We start from the raw sequence: 24,533 nt of genomic DNA, 5'->3' as shown, positions 1-24,533 counted from the left end.
CCAACAGGGTCCCACGGCCTGGTGCCCAGCTGAGCCCCCTGGAGGGAGGTTCCGAGCTGGGCCAGAGTGGGTGGGGAGGCCGCCTGCTCCCAGGGTCAGCTGAGGTGCTGGAGCTGCCGACCTTGGAATGCCTTTGAACACTGTGTGCTCAGTCAGAGGCTCGTGGCCGACTCGGGACACAAAAAGTCGCTCGACTGAGCCCATCGCTAAGGGCAGACCAGGAGGGTTTAAATGTCAAAGTGAGCGCCTAAGCCACTCAGGGGAAAGAGCCCAGGGCCTGGAGCAGCAGGGAGGGCTTCCTGGGGGAGGTGGCAGGTCAGGGGCTTGGATTCAGTGCTGACGACAGAGGTGGCTGCAGAAAGTGAGGGACTTCCGACTGGCTCTTCATCAGGCTCTAAAACAATTCTAGATGTTTCCCTGATGTGTCCCGGCCCCTCCCCATACAGTAATTATTTTTTAAAGACATGCATTATGCAAATGTGGTACACGAGGGAGCGTATTTCTCAGGGAAGTGCACTCAGGCCTCCAGGGGGCGCGTTCCAGGCCCTGCAAGGTGCAGCAGGCACCCTTCATTGGGGGTGGGGATACAGGTCCAGGCCAACAGCTGGGCACAAAAGTGGCAGCTCCACATGGGGAATCTGAAGTTGGCAGATGAGGAGGGGAAGTTGAGATCATTCTAGAACATATTGCTCACTTCTCTTTGGGAGCCCTCATATCACTGCTATAATCACTCACTTCCGTGCCTCCAACCTCTACTAGACAGAAGCTTCAGGAACAGGAACACATGTATGGCTGAATAAGTTGCATACTGCTCAAGATACCTGGCCAAGGGAAAAATAGAACTGATACCCAGAAAGCCCTCAGTTTGCCATTGGACAGCCTAGCATGGGGTTGCTTCTACTCAGAGGAAGGGCCACTTCTGCAGTTTTCACAAAGGGGTCATTTTAACTGGTGGTAGCCCTGCCTGAGACTGTGCCTGCTTCTTTAAGTCCTGTTGTGTCGATAAATGCATATAAATAAGCAAGGCTCTGAGAAGGAGTGCAGGGAGCAAAGAACCACGCTTTTGAGGTGAGCAGATTTGTTATTCCTACTTCCCAAATGAGAAGCCAACTTTGGAAAACTGGGGAAGCACTGTGACTTATGTATCCCCTGGCTTCCCGTTTCTCTCTCTGAGGACAGCACAGCTCCTGGGCACACAGGTCTCTGGTGGTCTGGTCAACAGGGAGGGAGAGTAGCCTGTGTCCCTCAAGGCACGTGGGAGCTGAGATAGTGAAGGAGCAACAGTGTGGAGCAGAGACGCAGCCTCGCCTCTGACTCCAGCAGATCATGATGAATAAATTCTCTGGGCCTTGGTTTTCCTGTCTGTGTAGTGGGGATGAAGCCCTCCTCCCAGGGTTTCCATAAGAGCAAATAGACTTGCTCATGAGGATGAGGTTTGTGACTTTTTTTTTTTTTTTTGCAGTCCTGGGGATGGCACCAGGGCCTGGCCCATGCTGGGCAAGCGCCGGCTCTGAGCTGCACCCCCACACCCCAGCCCTGGTTTTGTAACTTCCATGGTGCTGAGCAGCAACAGCACCACACACGGAGGGTGTTTTTGCTGCACACTGGACCAAGTGTTTCTGGGATATTGTTCAAAGGTTGGCAAACTCCAGCCCACGGCCACATCTGGCCTGCCGCTTGGCTTTGTAAATAAAGCTTTCCTGGATCGCAGCCATGCCCTTTCTCTGTGTGCGTCTGTGTCTGCTGGTGTTCTGCCATGGCAGGGGGGAGAAGTTTCCACAGAAACTGAGAACACTGCCTACCTGGCCCTTTAGAGAAAAAGTGTGCCGACCCTCTGTTAACTTGTTTGACCTTCTAACCGTCCTATAAGTTCTAATATTACCACCCCTTTCACAGAGCAGTTAGGTGACCTGCCTCAGGTCACACAGCAAGGACATGGCAGTGCTGGGATCCCAGGAGTGTGGGGCGGGCTGAGCCCACGCTCCTAAACACTGAACTCCCCTGCCTCTCTTGCCCCTGAAGCAGCTTTCCCAGTGGCAGGGGTTCCTTAGGGGTTACAAGGTCCTTGACCCCAAGGGCAGGGGAGCTTGAGGACAAGAATGTGAAGCGGGTGGGAGGCCCTGGCTCACACCGCAGGGGGAAAGACCTTGTGTCCCCCGCCCACCCCGGGGATGTGCTCAGGGCCCTACTGGGAAACAAGGCCAAGAAAGGTCCCAACCAACTTCTGGGGAGCAGATGTTTTTTCAGGGGTGCTTAGAGTGCCAGAGGACACATCTGCTTCCTAGGCTGCCATCACAAAGTGCCATAAACCAGGTGCCTTCCAACAACAGAAATGCATTTCCTCACAGTCCTGGAGGCTGGACGTTCTGAAGCCGAGGTGCGGCAGGCCACACTGGCCGAGTCCTGTGGGGTCCCTCCTAACCTCTCCCGCTGGGGGCCATCCCCTGGTGGGCTCGGCACCCCAGCGCACACTGCCCACTCCCAGCCTGCTGCGCTCATCACATGGCCTGCTCCCTGCGCATCTGTCTCCCCAGAAGGACACCAGGCGTGTCGGGTGAGGTGTTCAGCCTACTCCAGTATGACCTCTTCCTAATTTAACTAGTTACGGCTGTGACAACCCTATTTCCAAATGAGGTCACGTTCTGGGGGACCACAGGTTAGGACTTCAACATATCTTTTGTGGGGACATAATTCAGCCTGTATCAGGGAATGTCTCCAAACTCTGGGGGGCTGTCTCCGCCCTTCCTGAGTGAGGGAGCTGGCCGGGACAGAGATGGGGGCAAAGAGGCTTGGGCAACCTGTGTGGGGTGGCTTTTGGCTGTGTCCGCTATTCCATAAACACTGGTTTGGCTGTTTCCATAATCCTTTCTGGAACTTTCTTCTCGCCACAGATTGAGAGTTCTTTGAGTCTGGGTCTGGATTTTCTTCCCCCTGACTCCTCTCCTCTCCACTTCCAGTAAACAGAAGGTGCTCAATAGTGATTGGCAACCCAACAATCATGTCGACCAGCCCTCGACACCTCTGTCAGAGAGGCTGCAGGCCACAGGGCTGACTGGAACTCCGGCTCCTCTTGGGCTGAGATCAGAGCGAATGAATGAGGCACTGCCTGGCCAGCTGGGTGCCAGAGGCGTCCTGGGGGAAGAGGACCTAAACTAGCCCCATCTGCTGTCCTGGCAGGGCTTCTGTGGGACGCCTGGGCAGAGGCCACACAGGCCAGACGACACGGCCCAGTGGCGCTTTGCCCATGTGCTTGCACAGCTAATGTAACTGTGCCCGCGGGATGTTGACACAAAGAAGCCATATTTGAGAAGGCCTTATCAGCTACCCAGAGAGCCCAGACTGCCACCACAGAAAGGCTCTCACACACACGCCGCCTGAGGAGCATCTGTCCAGAGGAGCTGGCTGCAGGCTGGCCCTGCCGATAAAGTAGGGCCTCAGCAGCATCGCCAGGAACCCACCCATGGCCCCACGAGGCTTAGGTACCTATTCACTCAGCAAAGTTCTGAGCACTGGGGAAGCAAGAATGGGAAGGCCCCAACACCATCCCCAAAATGAGGACGATACACAGAAATGAGTGGCCACGTGTGGAAATAGCTAGAGAGAGAGAGACTGCCATGATACCCCGGCGAGGAAGAGCAGATGGGGTCAGAGATGAGACAAGGGTGGTGGGGGCTGGTACCTGTTAAAGTCATGTGACGATTACAGGGGGGTGATAATATTATGCTACTTCTGTATACACAGCCATGTGCTGTAGAATGATGTTTCAGTCAATGACAGACCACACCTATGCTGGTGGTCCCATGAGAGTCTGTGCTGAGTGACATCGCAGCTGTCTTTGTGTAAGTACCTTGTATGACGTTCACACAATGACAAAATCACCTAAAGGCATTTCTCAGCGCATATCCTTACCATTAGGTGATGCGTGCCTGTATTTTTGATATTCCACAGTAAGGGTTTTAAGACCTAAAAACAACAGTGCAAGGAGCACAGGTGTCGAGGAGGGTCGAGGCGAGAGCTTGAAAGTGCGTCCCAGAGACGGCAGTGGTCTGGGTCTAACATGAGAAAGGAGAGGAAGCTTCGACTCGTGAAGAGATCATAGGAAGCGACAGGCATCCCATAGCAAGATGATGTGGAAGAGGGATTCCAGTATCACTCGGGCCTGACTTCATATCTCACCCCCAAATTTGAGTGACTAACAGGTACGTTAGAGAGTAGTTGTGGGTATTACGGAAGGGGATAAATGAGAAGGGCAATTACAATAGGCATTAGACTGATGTGCATTTCATCCTTCCCTCCACTTGTCTATCCCCCCATCATCTGATCAATACACATCCACCCACGAGCAATGGATCCATCCCCCTATCCGCCATCCATCCGTCCTTCCATCCATCCATACACACAGCAATGGAATCCATACCTCCATCTGTCCAGCCACCCATCTACATGCAGAGCAAAGGATCCATCCATCCATCCATCCATCCATCCATCCATCCATCCATCCACAGAGTGATGGATCCACCCACCCACCCTCACACTGTATCTCTGTCTGCAGCCTACACTGTGAACTCCCTCAAGGCAACAAGGGATAGAGTGCCTCTTCACATCCGTGAGAATAAGCACAAGCCCTGCACCCCAGAAGCTGCTCCACGATTCTCTTCTCAATAGGGAATAGGTGGTGGAAAGTCCTCTTAAATCCGCAGTCGGGGGCCACTTTTTCTTGGAAACTGAACCGGGGCGAGGTGAGTGGAATGAAGGATTGAGTGGAGAGGTGGTGTCTTTACTGGGAAGCTGTGTCCACAGCAGGGGAGCAGGGAAAAAGTCTTAGTGGCAGACTGTCCTGCAGAGGGGACAGTCTGGATTAGGAAGCCCAAACAATGCAAAATGGAACAGTATATGAAGCCAGGACAGACCACGTCATGCTGTCATAGCAAACAACCCTCAAATCTCAGAGACTTAACACAACAAAAGCTCACGTGTTGCTCACACAAAGTCCCCTATGGGTGCAGGCAGCTTCCCAGGGCTGCAGACTTGTGCAGAGAGTTAGCCATCCAGGTGCTTCTGTGGGTGGCTCTGCAGGACAGAGGCCTCCCATCCTGTTCCTCCCCAGTGTACACCTACCATCTCGGGACTATGGAGGTTGTAGAAGTCTTTTTGCCTATGGATCCTGAGCCACAGGCATGGCAGGAGGGTGGGTGGAATGGGGTGCCCACTTCCACCTCCCTGTCTGCTTAGGGTACTTTGCTGGGGTCAGCTTTCTGCTCCATGACCTGGACTTCCACGGGCAGCCCCCGCCTCTGATTCAGGGTCCTTCGGCCTGGCATCTCAGCCTGGCCGTGAGCAGAGATACTCATGTCACTCAACTGGCCTTTGCTCCACTGCATTTCCAGGCTCCATGGAGCCAGGAGAGCCTGGGAGACTAGTCCTGGCCAGCAGGGGGGGAGGGGAGTGACAAGCATCGCCTCCAGCTGAAACAGGAGCGGGCGTGGCTCTGGCCCACAGCTCCCTTGCTCTTGGACCACAGTAGAGCTCCCAGTAGGCACAGCACTTCACAGTGTGAAAAACACTTTCCTGCCAAGGTCTCTGGAGCCTCACCACAGCCCTGTGCAATAAGGACCGCTGCCTCCTCATTTCAGCTGAGGCTCAGAGAGGTGGAGTGACCTGCTCCAGGTCACAGGGCAGCTAAGTGTCAGCAAGCTCTCTCTCTATTTCTTGCCTGATTCTGCCTCCCCCGCTTGTTTGCCACCCCTCCCACCACCCTAACACACACCCACTGTCCCAAATAAGCTTTGGCAGACCCTCACTGACAGGGGAAGTCCCGTCTGGTCCCAGGAGGTGTGCGAGTGTCTGGGCAGCTCCATAGGCAGCCTCTACAGCTCAGCTCTGGTGGGCAGATCAGGGAGGACAGCTGGACCTTTTGAAGGGGCACAGCTAAGCACCCTGTAGGTTTTCTGCAGCTGCTGTGAGCAGAGGGCCTCAGCTCTCGGTCATGGTTTCTCCCTCACTCTTTAGTGTGAGCCCCCCGAGGCATGGGGCAGAGATTGAACCCCGGGGTGCTCGACCACTGAGCCACACCCCGAGCCCCTTTTTATATTTTATTTAGAGATAGAGTCTCACCGAGGTGCTCAGGGCCTTGTTGAGTTGCTGAGGCTGGCTTTGAACTGGCTATCTCCTCCTGCCTCAGCCTCCCGAGCTGCTGGAATCATAGTGTGCGCCACTGCGCCCTTTTGCTTGGGTCTTCAGGGATGTTTGTCTACTCGCTTGTAGTGCACACTGCGCTCCTTTCTAATGACAGAGTCTGAAGCAGTGATGAAGGGATGCGTAGGGTGACCCTCACCATGCGCAGCCTGGCCTTCCCTCACACCAGAGGCTTGTGCTTGTCCCCATGACTCTGGCCAGGCCGTTCCCTTATAAATACATTCCCTGGCCTCTGCCTGGTAGATTCTGGGAACAGGGGACAATGGGGGCAGGAGGTCCTCTTGCCCAGGCTCCCTCTGTAGGTGTTGGTTTTGGGGAGGTGATTGTCAGTGAGTGCTCCAAATCAACACACGGGGATTTTAGTGCATCTCATGGCGTTCATTTGACTCAGCTCAGCAGATTCCAAATAGCTGGGTCAAGAGGGAGCCACATAGAGTGTTATGCCGACCCTCTGTCCTTCAGAAGAGGACCTGGGAGACAAAACCCACTTGCAGATGAGGGATTCATTTAGGTTTTCTCCAAATGTCTGCTGTGTAGCACAGGCATTCAGAGGCTATTAGGCGGTTGGTCATAGCATGCTGTAGGGAAGAGTATCCCTCCCCGCTGAGAGACAGAAATGGATTTGAAACCTAGCTTGGCTGTGTGATCTTGGGCCAGTTACTGAACATCTCTGAACCTCTGTTTCTCCTACCATTTGCTAGTTGAGCAAGTTATTCATCTTCTCTTCTTCCCTTCTCATGGCTTGTTTAAAGGTCCCTTGAAATATGAACACACTTACAGAACACTGGGCATAAAAAAACCCTGGCTTCCCCTCTGTCTTTCTTACAACCCATGAAGGGCCTGCACCACTTCACCAAGAATAAGATCCTATGTCCAGAATAGACACCTTGTTCAGTGCCTTTCACGCTCTCTCCAGGTCGGATCCCCTTTCCCCTGGCTCACAAGCTGTTTGAAAAGCTGAGAACAAAGGATGGACAGCAGGCAGTCTGCCGGAGCCTGGGAGAGCAGTGGAGCCACTCATGCAAGATGCTGCGTGGCCCGCTGTGCTGGGGGGGGGGGGGCTGCAAGCTGAGACCTTGCTCCCTGGCCCTCCAGGGGGGCAGGAGTGGGGCCTGAAGTAGAGGGCACCACACGAGGCCTGGGGGGTGGAATGCAGGAGGGGACATTAAGTTCTGTGTGGGCCTGGGAGGGACGTTTGTTCTCCCACCTGCTCATGGGCAGCCTCACAGGAGCAGGGACGGAGGCCCCAAGAGGAGCCCAGCAGCTCTGAGCCTCCAGATACTGTACAACATCATTGAGGGAGACGTGGAAGGTGCCCTTCTCTGAGATTCGGAGCAAAGGATGAACAGTTTTCTGCTTGGATTTCACCAGGGGAGAGCGGCCCCTCTCTGCGGCCCAGGGCTTTGCAGGGCCTAGCAACCATGTGGCCTTGGGCAAGTCTGAGCCACCGGCCTCCCCAACCCTGAAACACCTGCTCAGCTCCCTCTGATAATCAGCAGAAATAGGTGCACAGAAACACGCAGTGGGTAGGCCAACCAACCTCAGTGCCCAATCTGTGTTGGCTGATCAGCACCCTGGTAGGTGACATGTGGCGAGGAGGTCTGGTCATCCAAGACTCCCAGATGGGGGAGTCCATAGGAGACAAGTGACACACGCAAGTGACACCTAAGTTCTAGGCAGATAAACTCCCAGGCCTGTGCCGAGTGCTCCACAGACTTTACACCCACCATTGCCACCACCCTAAGATGCAGAAGCAGCCCTGACCCAGAAGCAGCCCTGACCCACAGAGCCCATTTTACAGTTAGGAAAGCCGAGGTTAAATGGCTTAAACCCATCAGACGTGTCCTCTAACACAGGAGAAGGGCTCTGACACAGAAGAGAGCCGGGCACAGGGGACAAGCAACCCCAGGGCCTGAATGGCAGAGCATAGGTCAGAACCAGAGCTGCCTTTGGAACCAGTGGGCGCTGGTGTCCAGATGGGCACCTGGACTAGCTGCAAAAACAGGAGGCGCCACTTGTGGTGAGGAGGGGCTTATTCTCCATTATCTTCTCATCACAGAAAGCCCACACCCTGGCTCCAGCTCTGGGTTTAAACTGTGTTCCTCTTGGGGCCCCTGGGCCAGGGGCAGGGTCGGGGTGTGGGGAGAGGTGACAAAGAGAAGGGCTGGTGTGCTCATCGTTCTAATTTACTGATGGCAATTAGCTTTTTAAAAGGGCTAACCTTTCAACCTTCTGCCTGCCTTCACTGGGGAACTATTGACACTTAGAATCTGTAAGCCAAGGGCCGCCTCGTTGAGGGAGGCGATGTTTTTTTAATAGGGACCCGGTCTGTGTGGTTCTCCCCACCCCACGCTATTTGCATACTTCACCAGGTGTAGGTCAGCTGCATTTTAACAGGTTGGTTGGCTTTCTGGAAAAGTCCGAGGCCGTGACTGTGGGATTATTAGACATATGGTTTCCAGATGCAGCGGCTCTCTGCTCAGGTCCCTGCCAGGGACAGGAGACAGGAAGAGCTCCCTCAGGATCAAAGGGGTGAAGGAGAAGGTCCTTTTCCCTGGCTGCCTTTGGGCCAAGGACCCGCTGTCCTCCCAGGGCAGGCCGTGCCTTCCAGTGGTTACTGTGGTCCCCCAGCCAGGACCCTCTCTGACTCTGGCCATCCACTGTCCACTCACTCATCCACTCAAGCAACTAATACTTCTCAAGGGTTTAATTCTGCGCAAGGCTCTGTTCTAGCTATTGGGGATGCAGCAGAGACCATGACAGGCCTGTCTCTGCCTACACAGAGCCTAGTAGTAAACAAAATAAGTGCAAAATGTGGGCTGTCGATTGTGCAGTGTGCTTGGGAGAATGATATGGCAAAGAAGGGGAGCGTGGGGCAGAGACTGTGCTTTTAATACAGTGTCAGGAAAAGGCTCAGCAAGGACGTATTTGAGCCAAGACCTGAAATAGTTAGGAGTAGGGAACAGACAGTGCAAAGGCCCTGCGCGTCCCGAGAGACGGGCCACATGCAAGGGATGAGAGGAGGTCAGTGTGGCTGGAGATGAACGAGACAGCCGAGGATCACACAGGCCCTTAGACACCTCCAATGGGTCCTGGGTGATTATGCTGAGTATACCGGGGAGCCCAAGGCAAGGCACCATCTGACCAGTGCTTTAAAAGGCCCACACTGGCAGCTGTACGGAGCTGAGATTTGGGGGTTAGAAGGGCAGGATGGAGGCTGAGATGGAAGTCCAGGTGAGGGGTTGTTGCTCTGCAGAGAAAGTAAGCCCACAAACTCTCCCCCTCAGGGAGGTGCTGAGCATCGAGAGGTACACCAACACGCGGAGGGCTGGCCCTGGAATTCCCAGGCTGATTCAGAGGCTAGTACTGTCTTCTGGGGACCTGAAAGCCTCCTTGAGGTCAGAAAATGCCCAAGTTAAAGATAATGAACCTGACCCGGCAGCACTGGCTGAGAGCTCTCTTGAGGGAATCACTGAGGGCCTCCAGTTCCAAGGAGTGGGGCTCAGCTGTTTTCCCCTGCCAGGTCTGAGCCCCAGAGGACAATAAACAACAAGCCCTATGTCTCACAGCGCCTTACACTTCCACAGTACTCTGTGGGACTATCACAAATGCCCCACAAGTTACGTATTATTTTATTATTGTCCCCATTTTGCAGATGAAGACACCGAGGCCTTGCCTGGAGGACCAGAGTATGAGTTCAGCATGATGAGCACGGGGCAGGGAGAGGGCACAGACCTTGGAGGGTGCCTCACGGCCTTCCAGCCTCCACGCCGGACAAATGCCTTCAACCTGAAGAGGTAGGATCGTAGGCAGGGGGACAGTTTCCTTGTGGTGGGCCTCAAGACTTTCAGGAGGTCACTGAGGCCTGGTCCACCCAGACCTAGCAGGCCTAAGAGCCCCTTTCCCCCCAGAGCTGGTGTCCACTCTACCGAGAAGTTGAGGAAAAGGTATAAAAGGTATAAAAGGAAGAAGTCAGAGCTCTCTGAAAGGAATCTTGGGCTGGTGGCCCCTCCAGTGTGCCAAGGCCAGAGCTGGCACATGGAGGTGCTGATGGTGGCGTTCTATCCGCAGGGCTGGTGGGGCAGGGCTGTTGGCCTTGTGTGGCTTGTGCTCTCACCGCTGACCAGGCCTTAGGACTCAGGGGAGCAGGAGGCGACCTGGAAGGGGCCATTGGTCATTTTCAGGCCACTTTTTGGCCTTCCCTGGCACCTGCCACTTAGTCACTCATGGGAGTCCAGGAAAAGTGAGTGCCCAGCCGTCTAGTGGAACTTCCTCGGAAACTTGAGCCCACATTTATAATAGATTTATAAGAACTGTGTGGACATGTTTGCTTTTTTTTTTTTTTTTTTTAGCCCCTCATAAGTGATGCTATTATGGCGGCCATAACTCTTATTTACTCCATCAGCAGGCTGCTGGCAACGGCACAAAAATAGATTTGGAGAATTTATCTCATACATGCATCACGAGGAGGCAGCGCAGCGCACAGGTGAGATTTATGTGGGCGGGTCCGGCATCCATCATCCCCACTTCCGCATCAGGCTGCTCCTCAAAGAGAGGCATTACCCTTCTTAATCAGAGCAAAGTAATTGTTTAAACTTCCTCCGCAACCGGCTCATCACTCCTCATTGCTCTCCAGGTGGGGCTGCGCCCGGGGCTTTCAGAGAACAGCGCGATCGATGGTAAATTATGATCAGGAGATGATGCGCGGCCCAGCGGCCCCGGTTACCTCCACCAGAAGGTGGAGCCAAGTCAAGGTGCTCACTGGGCGTCTGGGGAGAGGCCTGCCTGCTGTGCACCGAAAGAGCCCTCAAAAGCACACAGGATCCATCTCCCCATAAACCAGTCTCATTTTTTCTTTTTCTTCTTTTTGGTCCCAGGGATTAAACCCAGGGCTGCTTAATCACTGAGCCATATCCCCAGTCCTTTTTTTTTTTGTATTTTATATAAAGACAGGATCTCACTGAGTTGCTTAGGGCCTTGCTAAGTTGCTGAGGCTGGCCTTGAACTTGAGATCCTTCTGCCTCAGCCTCCTAAACTGCTGGGATTACAGGTGTGCCCTCATGCCTGGCATCTGTCTCATTCTTAATCCATGTTTGTGGATGTGCTGCTACTTGTATTTAAAACCCCTACTCCTAGGGCCGTGGGACCTCCAGCCTCTCACCATTGAGGGGTCCTGCTTCCTGTTCTGGCTTTGGCTTGCTTTCTGCTCAGGAGAGAAGAACTCTTTGCCTGATCTAGGAGTTATAGGCCTAATGCTCAAGACTGGGGGCCGGCTGAGGCTCTTGCTGTCCACCCGTGTCCCTCTCTCTCTGTCTATCCCAGGACTTCTGCCTCCTCAGAGCCTCACATAGATGGTATCTCCTCTTGACGTTGTCCCTGTCTGTTAATGGAAAAGGGAGAAGCTACCCTGAGCTGGGAGGAAAAGGAAGAGGGGCCAAGCCCCATCCAGGCCTCCCTGCCCAGGAGTGAGGCTGCACGAGGGGCTTCTCGAACTTCCTGCTCTGAGGCTCATTGAGTGTGCCTGCCCCCCCCACACACACACACCCTCCCTTCCTTGAGCTGGTAAACCACTTTAGAGCATCCTCAACCCTGGCTGCATATTGGAATCCCCAGGGAGCTTTATTAAAAAATCACCAAAGCTTAGCTCCACCCCTGAACAAATAAATTAGAATATCTGGGGAGGGGGCCTGAGCATCGTGTTTCCTAATATGCAGAACCAGCTTAGGATCTGAATGACCCAATTTATAATTACTACCATCTATGTTGAATAGATGGATGGACACGAGGGTAATTGTATGGACAGGCAGACAGGTTCATGGATACAAAGATGGGTGGATGTACAGGTACTCACTCGTGTGGGTAGAGGATGGGTGATACATGGAAACTTCTGTGTAAGTGTTGGCTACTTTCATTGTATTAAGCTTGTCTTCTCATCCAGATCATGAGCTTTCTTGAAGCAAGGAATTTTCACATCCTTTATGGAGCCAGATGCAAGTGTCCCAAGGAGAATGGTCATTCTTGCATGTCAAAAACCACCAGACTCGAAGAGGAGGGTTTAAATATTACGTCTTTGTTTTCTGTGACTTTAGTCAATTAAACTGCCTGAGATTTCTTGTGGTGTTAGTATCGACAGCGGGTCATGCGGCTCAGATAAATTTTAAAGTGTGGAACATACATGGGAATGGCGTTATCATTATTGTTGTTGTCATTTAGTTCTTCAAGTCAACAGCTGTGTTCCCAACGTCCATTGTATTTCTGGCAGTCAGTGGCCATCTTGCCTTTGGTGACATTTGAGTTGCCACCCTCAGGACCCCAGCCCCTCACTGATGAAGACACCAGTCCAGATATTCTGGGAAACCTTGAAACCTACCACTGAGCCCCTCTCCATTCCCAGCTGCCCCTCCCTGGCACGGGTCTCCTCCAGAGGCCTTAGCCTTTCTCTTGCCAGGCCTCAGGTCCCCAGCTCCCAGTCCAGCTCAGCCCCAGCCGCTGTCCTGGCAGAACTGCCAGCCTGGGCCCTGTCTTCAGCACGCCTTCCCAGTGAACTGACCAGCAGCTCCTAGCCAGCCCCTCTCCACCAGTCTCTCGGTCATCCTTCACTCTAGCCTTCCAGGTGTCCTTGGAAACACAGGGCTGGTCCCCTCCTGGTTTAGATTCTCTGTGGCCTCCTTTGTGAGGGCCCTTATCCTAACAGTCCCCTCTGACATTGGTTCCATCCCCTGACTGCCACCACGCCAGCATCCTGCCCTGGGGAGTGTTCAACATTTCCCAGACAGGCAGGCCCCTCTCCCAACGCTGGGTCTCAGCGCGTGCTGTTCCCACTGCTCAGAAGGTCCCTTCTCCACTCCAGGCTCTTCTTGCAGCAAGCCCCAGCTCCTTCTGTAAAAATCACCTTCAAGGGCACCTGGTCGAAGCTTTCCTCCAAACAGATTGCAGAGAATCTCAGCAAAAGAAAGTCCCAATAATGCACTTAGGGCTTCGCTTTGCTTTATAAAAGTCTTCCACACACAGTTATTGAGGGGCACCCCTAAAAATGGGGTCATCTCAGGGGTCTGAGGCTGTTCAGTGGCACTTGGGCATGGCCAGGATTGAGGGGTGATTGAGGAATGGCAGAGAAAGGAAAGTGGGGAGTGGGGAAGAGATAAAAAAAAAGAGGAGAAAAGCTGGGCGCGGTGGCTCACGCCTGTAATCCCAGCGGCTCGGGAGGCTGAGGCAGGAGGATCGTGAGTTCCAAGCCAGCCTCAGCAACAGTGAGGCACTAAGCAACTCAGTGAGACCCTGTTTTTAAATAAAATAAAAAATAAGGCTGGGGATGTTACTCAGTGGTTGAATGCCCCTGAGTTGAATCCCTGGCACCCCCCTCCCCCCTCAAAAAAAAGAGGAGAAAAGAGAGTGGAATACAGAGGGCAGAAGGGAATGAATAGTCCTTGAGATTACAAAAGAGGCTATTCTTTAGAAGCAGCAATAAAAGCAGGTAATTTTTCTGGTATAGTCACAGACTCTGGAAGTGTGATGGGTGTAGACGTAGAATCTGGGTAGCTATAACCCTCCTGTATCCATCTATACAAAAAAGGGTAAATTTCACTCTATCTTGATAAAATATACCCAAAAGTCCAGCAGGAATTGCTCATTGCCCTTAGATAAGATTTATGCTCAAACTGTACCAATTTTCCCCTGATAAGCCTGCAAACTCCTGAACCTTTAAAGTATTTCATGAAACGTAATGTATAAATACTCTGGACCATTGGCACTAAAGATTCAATAAAACTACTATGGAAATTCACAGGCCAGGATAAAGCTCATCTAAAGTTCATATTCTTTAGCTAATGCAGCTTTCAATTATGCTCACCCATTTTAAACTGCAAAAGATGTAATGTTAATCAAACATTTAATTTGCAAGTGTTTTTCTTCGTAAATGTCATGTACAAGGAGATATTCAGACGTGCGCCACAACCTAATTGCACAAGGTGCCTGGCTCGCAAGCGCGTGTTTGCGCTGGTGCGTGAGAATGGGCGCAAGAGAGTCATCCTACCCGTTTTCTTTTCTCGTTTCATAGTATGGGGTATTTGGAAAATGAATCCTGTGCTATTTATAATGTTTGGTAACATTTGGGTCTTGACTTAATTTTCACAGTAAAGATCCTGCCCCTGAAGCATGCTCTGTGATTCAAGGACCGAGTAAATGTGAGCGACCGATTTTTGTTCAGTTACTAGTTATTAAATCACAATGGTGAGAAAGCTTATGTGGCCCTCAACTTGGGTTTTAAACACAGGCCAGCCTCAACATGGTTTGGGAGGCTCTGAGGGGGGCGCCATCTCTATCCCAGAGACGGTGCACAATGCAAAGGCAGCTCCAAATTCCAAAAGCAGGAGAATGGGCTCTGGCCATTGGAAGACATGGCCAGCTGTGATTGCCTGGCCCAGGGACAGAGGCTTGGCAAGGCAGGGTGTCCTGGGCCAGGATCATAAAGGAACTTGCCAGAAATGCAGAATTGCTGCTCCTCCCCAACATACTGAATGGGATCTGCGTGCAGTCTCTGGGAAATCCTGTAAGATCCCCAGGGACTTCATGGGTGCATGACACTGTGAGGAGCACTGGCCCAGTTAGTGCCCCACCCAATCTTCCTGATCACCAGAAGCCTCTGACCCATTTCATCTCTGTTCTGGGCTGGAGAGAGGGATAGGAGGACTTAATCTTCTGAGCCTTATTTTGCCTATCTGTAAAGTGGAACATCAAAACCTGCCCTACACAGCATTGTTGTGAGGATTATAAATGAGATAAGATAAACACACAGCCCTGCCCTGTGTCTGACACTCAGAAGGGGCTCGATAGATAATAGTGCCCTGCCTCATGAACCCAACATACCCACATGGACAGTGAGAACCTTAGCTGGATCTTGAGCATGAGGCCTACGTCTCCTGGTACAGGCAAAGATGGATGTGTCTCCTGAGTAGAAAGGAAGCCAAAACCAAGAGCAGAAGCAGGTCCCCTCGGTGGTCTGAAGCTGGAGATACCAAAACCACAGAAAGGCAAGCTCAACAAAGAGAGCTGCCTACAGACCAGGGCTGTAGAGCCAAGAACAAGACTAGCACTCAGGAGACTGGGTTCCAGATCTGCCTCAGCCAGGACTGGCTGTGGGGCTCTGGGCCTCAGTCTTCCCATTTTTGACACAGAGTGGGTGAAATTCACCACCTCCACACTCCTCACCCTTCATTCTCCGATTCTGCTTGGAGATACCAGCTGCATATGGACTTTTCTCCCTGGAGAATTAATTCAGTCCTCAATGTTGCAGTCCATAAATTACTGGCCAATCTGTTTCAGAAATATTAAGGGAACATTTATAAATTGCCCCTTCCATTCAATACTGCAAAAGAAAGATCTCGGGGCCTTCAGATGTTTATCTTACTTAAAGCCACAGCAAGAATCAATTGTGGTCCCCCAGCACTAACGGGAGAGAATGTCATTTGGAAGGGGTGGGCCCAGCTGGCTCTCCCCTCCATGCCCCCACCCCTACTCCCTGCTCTTGAGAATTCACTTCCTCAAATCCAAACCAGGGACTTCAACAAAGCTACGAGAGGGAGGGAGGGGAGTCTGGGAGGAAGGTTGTTGGTGACAGGCAGCCAGGGCCTGGCCGATTGCCTTGATCAGCTCTCCCAGGGCAGAGGGTGGCCAGGCTGGCTCAGGGACCCTGAGAACAGGGCCGGGAAGTTAAGCTGTCTTCTGCAGTAATTGATTTTGACAGCATAACAAGTTAATTCGTCACTGTTTTGCAACTTATTTGAGAATTCATCGGTAAGCAGAGTCCCACAGGACACCTTGTAATCACTTGTAAACTTAAATTAGGTCTCCCAGTTAAATACTGTTGAGACCAGGTAGAGCTAGGCTCCTACAAGGGACTACAAATGTGCTACTTTCACCTTTTTCTACTACATCAAGGACACACTCTGGCTAGAGGTGATGATAGACATGACAGAGCGATCGTGCTAATTGGGAATACCTTTCTGGGAGGGACACAGGCCAACTGAGTCTCTAGCCCCCTAAATACACACTTTATTCTCTTCACCATGGTTATGATTGTGTTTAGGTTCATTGATGTGTCATCGTAGAAAAATGAAATAAACTGGGATTAAAACCCCTCGTTCCAGGCCCAGCTCCTTGAGTAGAATTAATACCTGAACAAACCCCCCTTTCTGTAGGGTCTTCCCAATACTTTATTACAATAGTTTATCAGAAACAGTTATTTTAATATCAGGCCATAAAGATGATATCGGGTGGCAGTTTTATTTCCCAGGAGTTAAATATTAATTGCCACACAAAAGGAATATAAAAATGACATGGGGAACAAATATTCCGGCTTCCAGCAAAGTGAAAAGAATTCTTTAATATTAGCATCTCCACAATAGGGTGCTCACTGAGGCTTAATTAAAATGCACAATTATTCTACCCCCTTTTTTTCCGTTCTTGGTGGCTTCAGTGTAATAGGCTCGCAGACGGGAGCTGGGGCCACATCTCTGTAAGACGGGCTGACAGCTCTCCATAAAGCATTACCTCTCAGCCATAGAGCGGGGCCACCGCAATAAATGGATAATATCAGAATATAGGCTGTGCAGAAGGCAAATGCAACTTTACCTAAGAGCCTTAAAATGTTTTAACTACCATTTCAATCAAGCCTGCAAGTTTGAAATGTGGCACTAAACATACTTCTGCGAGAAACTGTTTTCTTTCCACCCCCAGAACCAATAAATCCAAGAGGCCTACTTAGGTGAAGACAAGCCAGGCGCTGAGGAAGCAGTTTTGGGAATTGTTGAAAACCTCCCTCCAGCGGGGTGAGGGACAGCGTGGGCTGGGTTCCAGGGTCCCCGTGCAGTGAGGCACCAGCAGGTTTGGGTGTAGATGACAGGATGGGGCATCCCAGCCACTTACACCCCCCAGGGACCCCTCCCCAGTTCTTGAAGCCCCAAGGAAGGGGGGAAATGTGCTGTGGAGGCCCCGGCCACACCCCTCTCTGCAGAAGGGAGGTGCAGAGGCCTGAGGAAGGAGGGGACATGCGGCAGTGCAGATGCTTTCCTGGTACATATTGGCTTCTCTGTTCCAGATACTGAAATTCTCAAATATTCTCACACTAGCAGGTAAGCAGCCATTTCCCTGAGCCATCGAGTGTCATCTCCCCTGGGTCCCAGCCCTACTGATCCCTTTGCTGGGACTTCTGCTTCCAGGACTCCCAACCATTCAGCAATTAAAGGTTTGACCCCTGCCCCAGCTGAGAGTGCTGAAGTCAGTGGGTTGGTATCCTCTCATTTCACCCCAGAGATTATTTAATATTTGGAATATCTCCCCTACTTACTTGGGGGCATCTGCTCCAGATCTAGCCCCATTTAGAAACCATTTAAGCCCCTTAACTCACAAGGAGGACCAGTAGGGGGTGTGGCTTGGTGGCACAGCCAGGCTAGTGTGGCTCCCTTCCCCTTAGGCCATCCTCACCTTGAGGAAGTCCTTCCCCAGCTCTAACCTAAGTCTCTGCTAACCCCACTAGCCCTTCTCCCAGCCCCTGGCATTCCAGCAGAGGAAGGCGGGCCTCTGCTCAACGGGTCCTTGTTCTGCTAATTGGATTTTAATGGCCCTAGGCAGATGGGACAGAGGCTTATGGGCCACCATATTTGCCCTGCAGCTAGCTAGGAGGGGACATCAGGAGGACATCCCGAATAGGCTTAATGGACAACACCTGCCCCTCATTACCACTTGCTTCTGACTCGGTGGAACCCCTGGCCTCCTGCTCCACCTAGGCCCGGGACCCCTACCAGACTGGCAGACCGCTTTCTCCAGGCTTTGGAACAGAAAGGACCTGAGCTGTGCAGGCTCCAGCGTGGGGAGGATGGGGAGGGAGGGACCCAGCCGCTCCCATCGCCAGGCACCCAGAGCTCCAGCTCAGCCCAGAGTCCTGGGGACTCCCCTACCCTGGAGCGACTTCAGAAAAAGAAGTTCCCGAGCAGGGAGCTAATGTGCTGATTTATATCCCTAATTACAGTTAAACAAGCAAGGTGGAATCTGCGCTCTAGTTCAAAAAGCAGCACTGCCCCCCCCCCAGGGTTCTGGGGGAGAGCCTGGGAAGAGGTGGTCAGGTCAGGGGGAGTGTTAGAATTTGGGAACTGGTGATAAAGGTGGGGAACTGGGGGACAAAGGATGGCCACCAAAAGGATGAAGGCTTTGGGCAAAGAGATGAGGGACAAGGGACAAGGGGATGGGTCTGGGACAGAACGGAGATGGGGACATTGAGAGAAGGAACACCCTGCCCCAGGGGATATGGAACAGAGGATAGGAAGACAGGGATGGGCTGAGGCAAAAGAGGGTCAGAGAAACGAGGGGTCAGGGAGGTGGGGACAGCGTTGGGACAGAAATCAGAGAGATGGAGGACAGAGAGACAGAGTCACAGGGCAAAGGCTACTCAGGAGCCAGAAATGGAGGGAAGAGACAGAGTACAAAGGATGGACGTGGGGAGCTACTGAAAACACCCCCAACAGGTGAAGGACGTGGGGGCTGGGCTGGGGAAGGACATCTGTGACCCTAACTCCTTCGGGGCTCTCAAGGTGCCGCCAAACCCCTGTCTCCTCCCTTGCAGCACCATCTCGATGCTCCAGGCACCTGCGGCTCTGAACTGTCTGCTGCACGGAAGCCCCACTGTGAGCCGGCCCCTCCGTGCAGAAGCCCCGCAGCTGCGGCCTGGCTCATTTCAGATGCCAGCCGCTGGGTGAAGTGCGCCCTCCCGCAGACAGGCCTCTGTCCTCTGAGCGCCCAGAGGCACTCTGCCCACCGGCCAGCCCTGGATGTTGGTTATGAGTGTGTCTGTCCCTCCCTCTAGACCCCCTGAGGAAAGTCCACGCCTGCTCATCCCTGTGAACCCTGCTCCTGCAGCCACGGTGCGAAGTACAGATCCGCAGAATGGCAACTGGACCAAGGAATCATGGGAGAGCGATTGACAACAGATTTGAGGTTACAGTGACCCGAGGGGACAGAAACAGAAGCCCTCATAGGGCCCAGCCCACTCCCTGATACCCAGGGCTTATGGTGATGGCCCTGGTTGCCAGATCTCCTGGACGAGCTGAGGGCTGGTCAGGGGACTGGAGGGACAGGAACCCTCGGCCAGGGCCAGGCAGCAGGACAGATGGAGAGCTAGGAAGAGGGTAATGTGAGTGCGGAGACCAGGACCCTGGGAAGGAGAAGCAGATGCGATTTAAGGGGGCCTCATTGCAACGTGGTGACTGAGGCCGTCCTGGGCCCCACCCCATGCATCAGACCTCAGTCCTGTGGGTCAGGGACACCTTGTTGGGGGATGTTTTCGCTCAGGAGGGGAGAAAGAGGAGGAGGGGAAGCCGAGCTCCAGCTCCTCCTGGCTTTACAAAGGAGGCTGAGGCAGAGAGGTGACAGTCACCACAGGCCACCCCAGGCACTGGCCAGGGCAGCTTTCCTATTTCACTGCCCCCACCCTTCAGGCCTGAGAGGGCACTGCTACCCCCAACTCAGGCCCAGGCCCATGTGGTCATGATTCCTGTTTGCTCGAGAGTTAGGGTCCAGCTCTGGGGGCTGGGGCTGCCTGGGTACAGGGAGAGGAGCCCCTTGGGGGGCTGGTAGTCAGCAGGAGGGACACAGCAAGCCAACCTTGAAGGTGAAACCAGGGCAGATGTCATCAGCATCTGGGTGGGGGTGCTGGAGCCTCTTGGGCAGGTGGTCAGGGAAGGCCTCTCTGGAAGGTGATATTGGAGGACAAGGGATCAAAGTCGCCTCTACAAAGAGACACGGAGCCAAAGAGCTAGAGGAAGCTCCTTCCAGGCAGAAGGATCAGCAAGTACAGGAGGCCAGGCAGGAGAAGGCGGCCGGCCACGGAGAGCAGGAGGCCTGCGGGGGGAGGGGGAGGGGGAGGGGAAGGCAGTCTTTTCAGGCGGCTGGGGAATCAATTATCAGTGAACTGGACCCAGATCCCTGCCTGTATGGAGCTTAATCTCTAGTGGAAGAGACAGATAATAAGTGTAATAAACAATAGATTATATAGCATGGGGAAAAGAGGCTGTTATAAAATAATATACCAGAGAAAGGGAATCAGAGTCCTGGAGCAAGAGCAGGGCTGCAATTTTACAATGATGGTTTCAGGGAAGGCTACTGAGAACTCAGAGCTGAGCCAGGAAGAAGGTGAGTGCAATGGTCAGACCCCAGGGTGGCCCCCTGTTCAGGGCCTGCAGAAGCCCCTGTGGAGCATGGGCAGGGCTTGCAGCTTGCGACTGGTTAAGGGACTATAGCAAAGGTGAAGGGTCACTCCTGTGTTACATTATATACAAGGCACCATTTTTCTAGAAAGTTCTAGGAAGACTTTTCTCCATTGGAAGAATTTTCTCCCGTGCTGGCTTCAAGAGGTAAGTTGTCACGTGGTGAGAAGGCCTGGGGAGAGAACCACAAGCCCTATCACAGCCTCTAGAAGTTGAGACCAGTTCCCAACAGAGTCTGTGGACCGGGGCCCCCGGCCTTCACAGTCACAGAGAAGGATGAGGGAGCTTACAGGCAGATCTTCCCCAGTCAGTTCTCTTATGGGATTGTAGCCCACCAACACCTGGCCTGCAACCTTGTGAGGCCCAGAGCAGAGGACCCAGTCAAGCTGTGCCCAAATTTCTGGCCTAAAGAAACTACAACATAATAAATGTGTGTTGTTTATGTCATCACATTTGTGGTAATTTGTTATGCAGTCACAGAAAACGGGATGAGAGAGTGAGCTGTGCAGATAATTGAAAGAAGTCAATTGCAGGCAGAAGGTTTTTAGGGGAGAATTTTAGGGGAGCCAATGCAAAGGCCCTGAGGCAGAAAGTAACCTTAAGAGATCAGCATAGCTTGAGCAGATACTAAAGTGACAATTGAAGGACAGGAGACTGAATGATATGACCAAGTAACAGGAAGAGGATTTGTTTTTGTTTTTGAGATAGATGCTGTTGTTAAACTATCTAAGTTATTATTTATTATCTTTATAAATTATTGTAAAGAACATTTTCAGATGTGAATTTATAAAATATAGCCTATGAAACAACTGGGTAAGATATGTATTCAGACATTAAGATGTACCCTGAACCATAGTTGGAGTGGCAAATTAAACATGCCTCAAATTTTCACGTTTATGTAAATGCTAGCAAGTTGCATAATCTCAAACAAATGACTTTGTGCCTAGACAAATTGATATTTGTATTTGGAAACACTCCAGGACATGCTTGAGGCTTTAAATATCATTTCTAAGTGGCCCCTGGAGACTTCTGAACAGAAGAGAAATCTGATCTGACTCACATTTTGGAGTCCAGGCTAGCTGCTGGGATAGCCTTGGTGAGCCATGAGATAACTTATCAGTGTTCTCGCCCCACCAGCCAGCCCTGGCCCACTCTCTGGGGGGACACTTAGGTGACCTGCAAAGACTAGGGGAATGACACAGCCTGGTCTTCATCCTCAGACAGTGGAAACTCCAGGTCATGGCTTCAGCCCACACCAGACCACAGCCCTCAGCCACCCTTGAGCATCTGGGGAGCAGGCACAGCCTGTGCTGGGTCGAGGGTCACGGGTTACAGTTCCTCCTTTTTGGCCTTTTGGCCCCAGTGCGAGGACTTCAGGTAAGGCTTGGAGGTAACACCAAGATTTTTAGGGGAGCCTGTCTTGATTAGTACCCCCCCTTCAATTTAGAGTATTTCTCAACCTTCAAGCTCTCCGGGCTTGGAAATTCTTCGTTAAATTGACATCAATCCGATTGTTATGGTTTGGACGTGGGATGTCTCCTAAAAGCTCATGTGAGACAATGCAAGAAAGTTTGGAGGAGAAATGATTGGGTTATAGCCTCAGCCTAATCAGTGAGCTACTCCCCAAGGGGATAACTGAAGTGGTCGGGTGAGGCTGGAGGGGATGGGAATTGAGGTGTGGCTTTGGGTATATATATTTGTATCTGGAGAGTGGAGTCTCTCTCTGCCTCCTGATGTGAGCTGCTTCCCTCTGCCACTCTCTCCCACCATGATGTTCAGCCCTAAGACATGGAGCTGGCCTTCGACCTCTGAAACCGTGAGCCTTCAAATAAACTTTTCCTCCTTACATTTGTTTTGGTCAGATCCTTTAGACAAAGCAGCAAAAAAGCTGATTAAAACACAGATAAAGGAATATATTTAGAACAAGGATAAAGGGGGATCCCACTGGGTCAGCCACTGCCCTGGAAGAGGTGGGTTTCATTCATTCTTTCTTTGTTCTTTTTCAGGTACTGTGTGGGACCCAGGGTGCTCTAAACTCTCATCTCCTCAGCCCTTTTGATTTTTTATTCTGACACAGGGTCTCTCTAGGTTGCCTCAGACTTGTGATCCTGCTGCCACATCCTCCTGAGTTGCTGGGATTCTAGGCTTGTGCCTCCAGCCTGGCTACGGAGCTACGGAGCAGGTTTTTCTTAAGTGCACCATGAGATTGAGGTTGGTGTGAGTGGCTCCATTCCCTTTTCCAAAGAGGAAACAAACTCAGAAAAGTCAGGTTCAAGATTGTACAGAAACCGTCAACTCTGCAGCTGGGATTTGAACCCAGTCTGACTCCCAAGCCCAGGGTTCAGAATCTGTACTCCACCCACTTCCTAGTACTTTGATAAGAAGCCACGGCAAGAAAATAAAACTCTGTATAAAGCAACTCTAACTCCATCTAACAACCCACTTTCTCCAGCAATACCTGGTACAACAGGATTCCAGGACAACTGATGAACAAGACTGTCTGCTGGGAGGGTGAGAGTTGGTGAAATGATATATTTATACTTATTTTAAGTGCTATTTATTATTCCATTGTCTCAGAGTCTAGACTCTTCCATCGGACTGGGAGCTCTATGGGTCAGACTGGTGGGCATTGGCACCAACCTGGGAGGGACGAGGTCTCCTCCTGCTAAGCTTCCTCCCTGAGCCACGCTCAGGCTCACCTATGGGGTCCCACCTCCACGTCTCTGCCCACTGGCCCTGACATCCACAGAGACCTAACAGGTTTTAGAGGCACAGTCACAGCCCACAGAGGCAAGAGGGTGGCAGGCAAATAGCATCTAACATTTTTTGGCAATAGAAGTAGAATTGAAAAATAAACCTTCGTAGTGTACAAAATAAACTAGGAAATGATGGAACATAAACTCTGAGTCTATTTATTCTATGATGATAGCAGAAAAAAGTCAAGTTTGTCCCTGTGATGAAAAGGAAAGCTAAGGGGAAACTTTAAGTGCTGTCTCCTGGGGACACCCCCATAACAAAGGCCACCTAATGCCCCTCCCCCACCCTGGCCATCCTCTGATCTCCTCAGGGCCACTGCCCTGGAACAATACCAGGGGTGTTTCCCCCCCAGAGACTCAGACTGGCTCCTTAGGAGGGGCCCACACAGGGGTCCTGGGCAGGTAGGGGTGGGGGCTGAGGCACCCTTGAGGTCCTGCTTCTCCGCAAACATTTCCCAGGCCCCAGAGGACACTGCCAAGTGTCGCTTAATGGCCTCCTGCTGCTCTTTGCATTATTGATTGCAATACCTGCTTAGAAGCCTGAAAATGAGATTTTTTTTTTCCTCCTATTGATTTTCCCGTCTTTTCCACTAGGCAAACACCCAGATCTCCCTTGACTTTGCACTGCTGAGGGTACTTGAGGAGGGCATGGTGGGGTAGGGGAGCAGTTGGGGTTCCCTCATTATCTTCCAAGGAACATGGGCAGCCCCCCACCCAGATAGCCTGTTGCAGAAAGGCTGGGGCCCAGGGATCAGAACTGCACCTTAGGGTAGAAAAGCCGGTCGACCTTGCATCTTAAGAAACACCCCAAGTAACAGGATTTGAGGGGTGAAAAGGCCATTTCACCCATCTCCCATTCTGCACAGGAATCCAAATGGATAGTCAACTCCAAGGGAAGGCCCCAGATGGCTCTGTGGGGTCAGACTAAGAGCTCCTCAAATTCTAAGAAGAAAGCCTGCAAATCAAGCCATCCTCCAGAATCCCATGCTCAGGAGAAAGATCAGGGAAGGGGCTGAGGATAGTTCTCTGGGATCAGAAAAAAAGTTGGGGAGAGGAGGCAGTTCCAGGGGCCTCAGGGTTGAGAGCACGGATTTTAGGGTCCCCGCACTAACACCTAAGCCCCCATTTGGTCCCTGACTCTCCCCTCCAGCATCCACAAGTGGGAATTCATTGAAGGCAGTGTTTCTCCAGTGTGGCAGGAGACCTAGGAAGAATCTACATCCATCTAATGGATTTTAAAATTTTTATGTGTCCATTTCAATGATAATTTCAAAAACAACAAATACCAGCACTTTGTGTAAAACCTGGATGACCTCATTACAGCTGA

This window comes from Marmota monax, unplaced genomic scaffold (assembly GCF_021218885.2).
Source record: "Marmota monax isolate L192 unplaced genomic scaffold, Marmota_monax_Labrador192_F-V1.1 WCK01_AAM20220418_F8-fsc00078, whole genome shotgun sequence".
In the NCBI taxonomy this organism is placed as follows: domain Eukaryota; kingdom Metazoa; phylum Chordata; class Mammalia; order Rodentia; family Sciuridae; genus Marmota; species Marmota monax.
Note: the sequence above shows the minus strand (reverse complement) of the source record.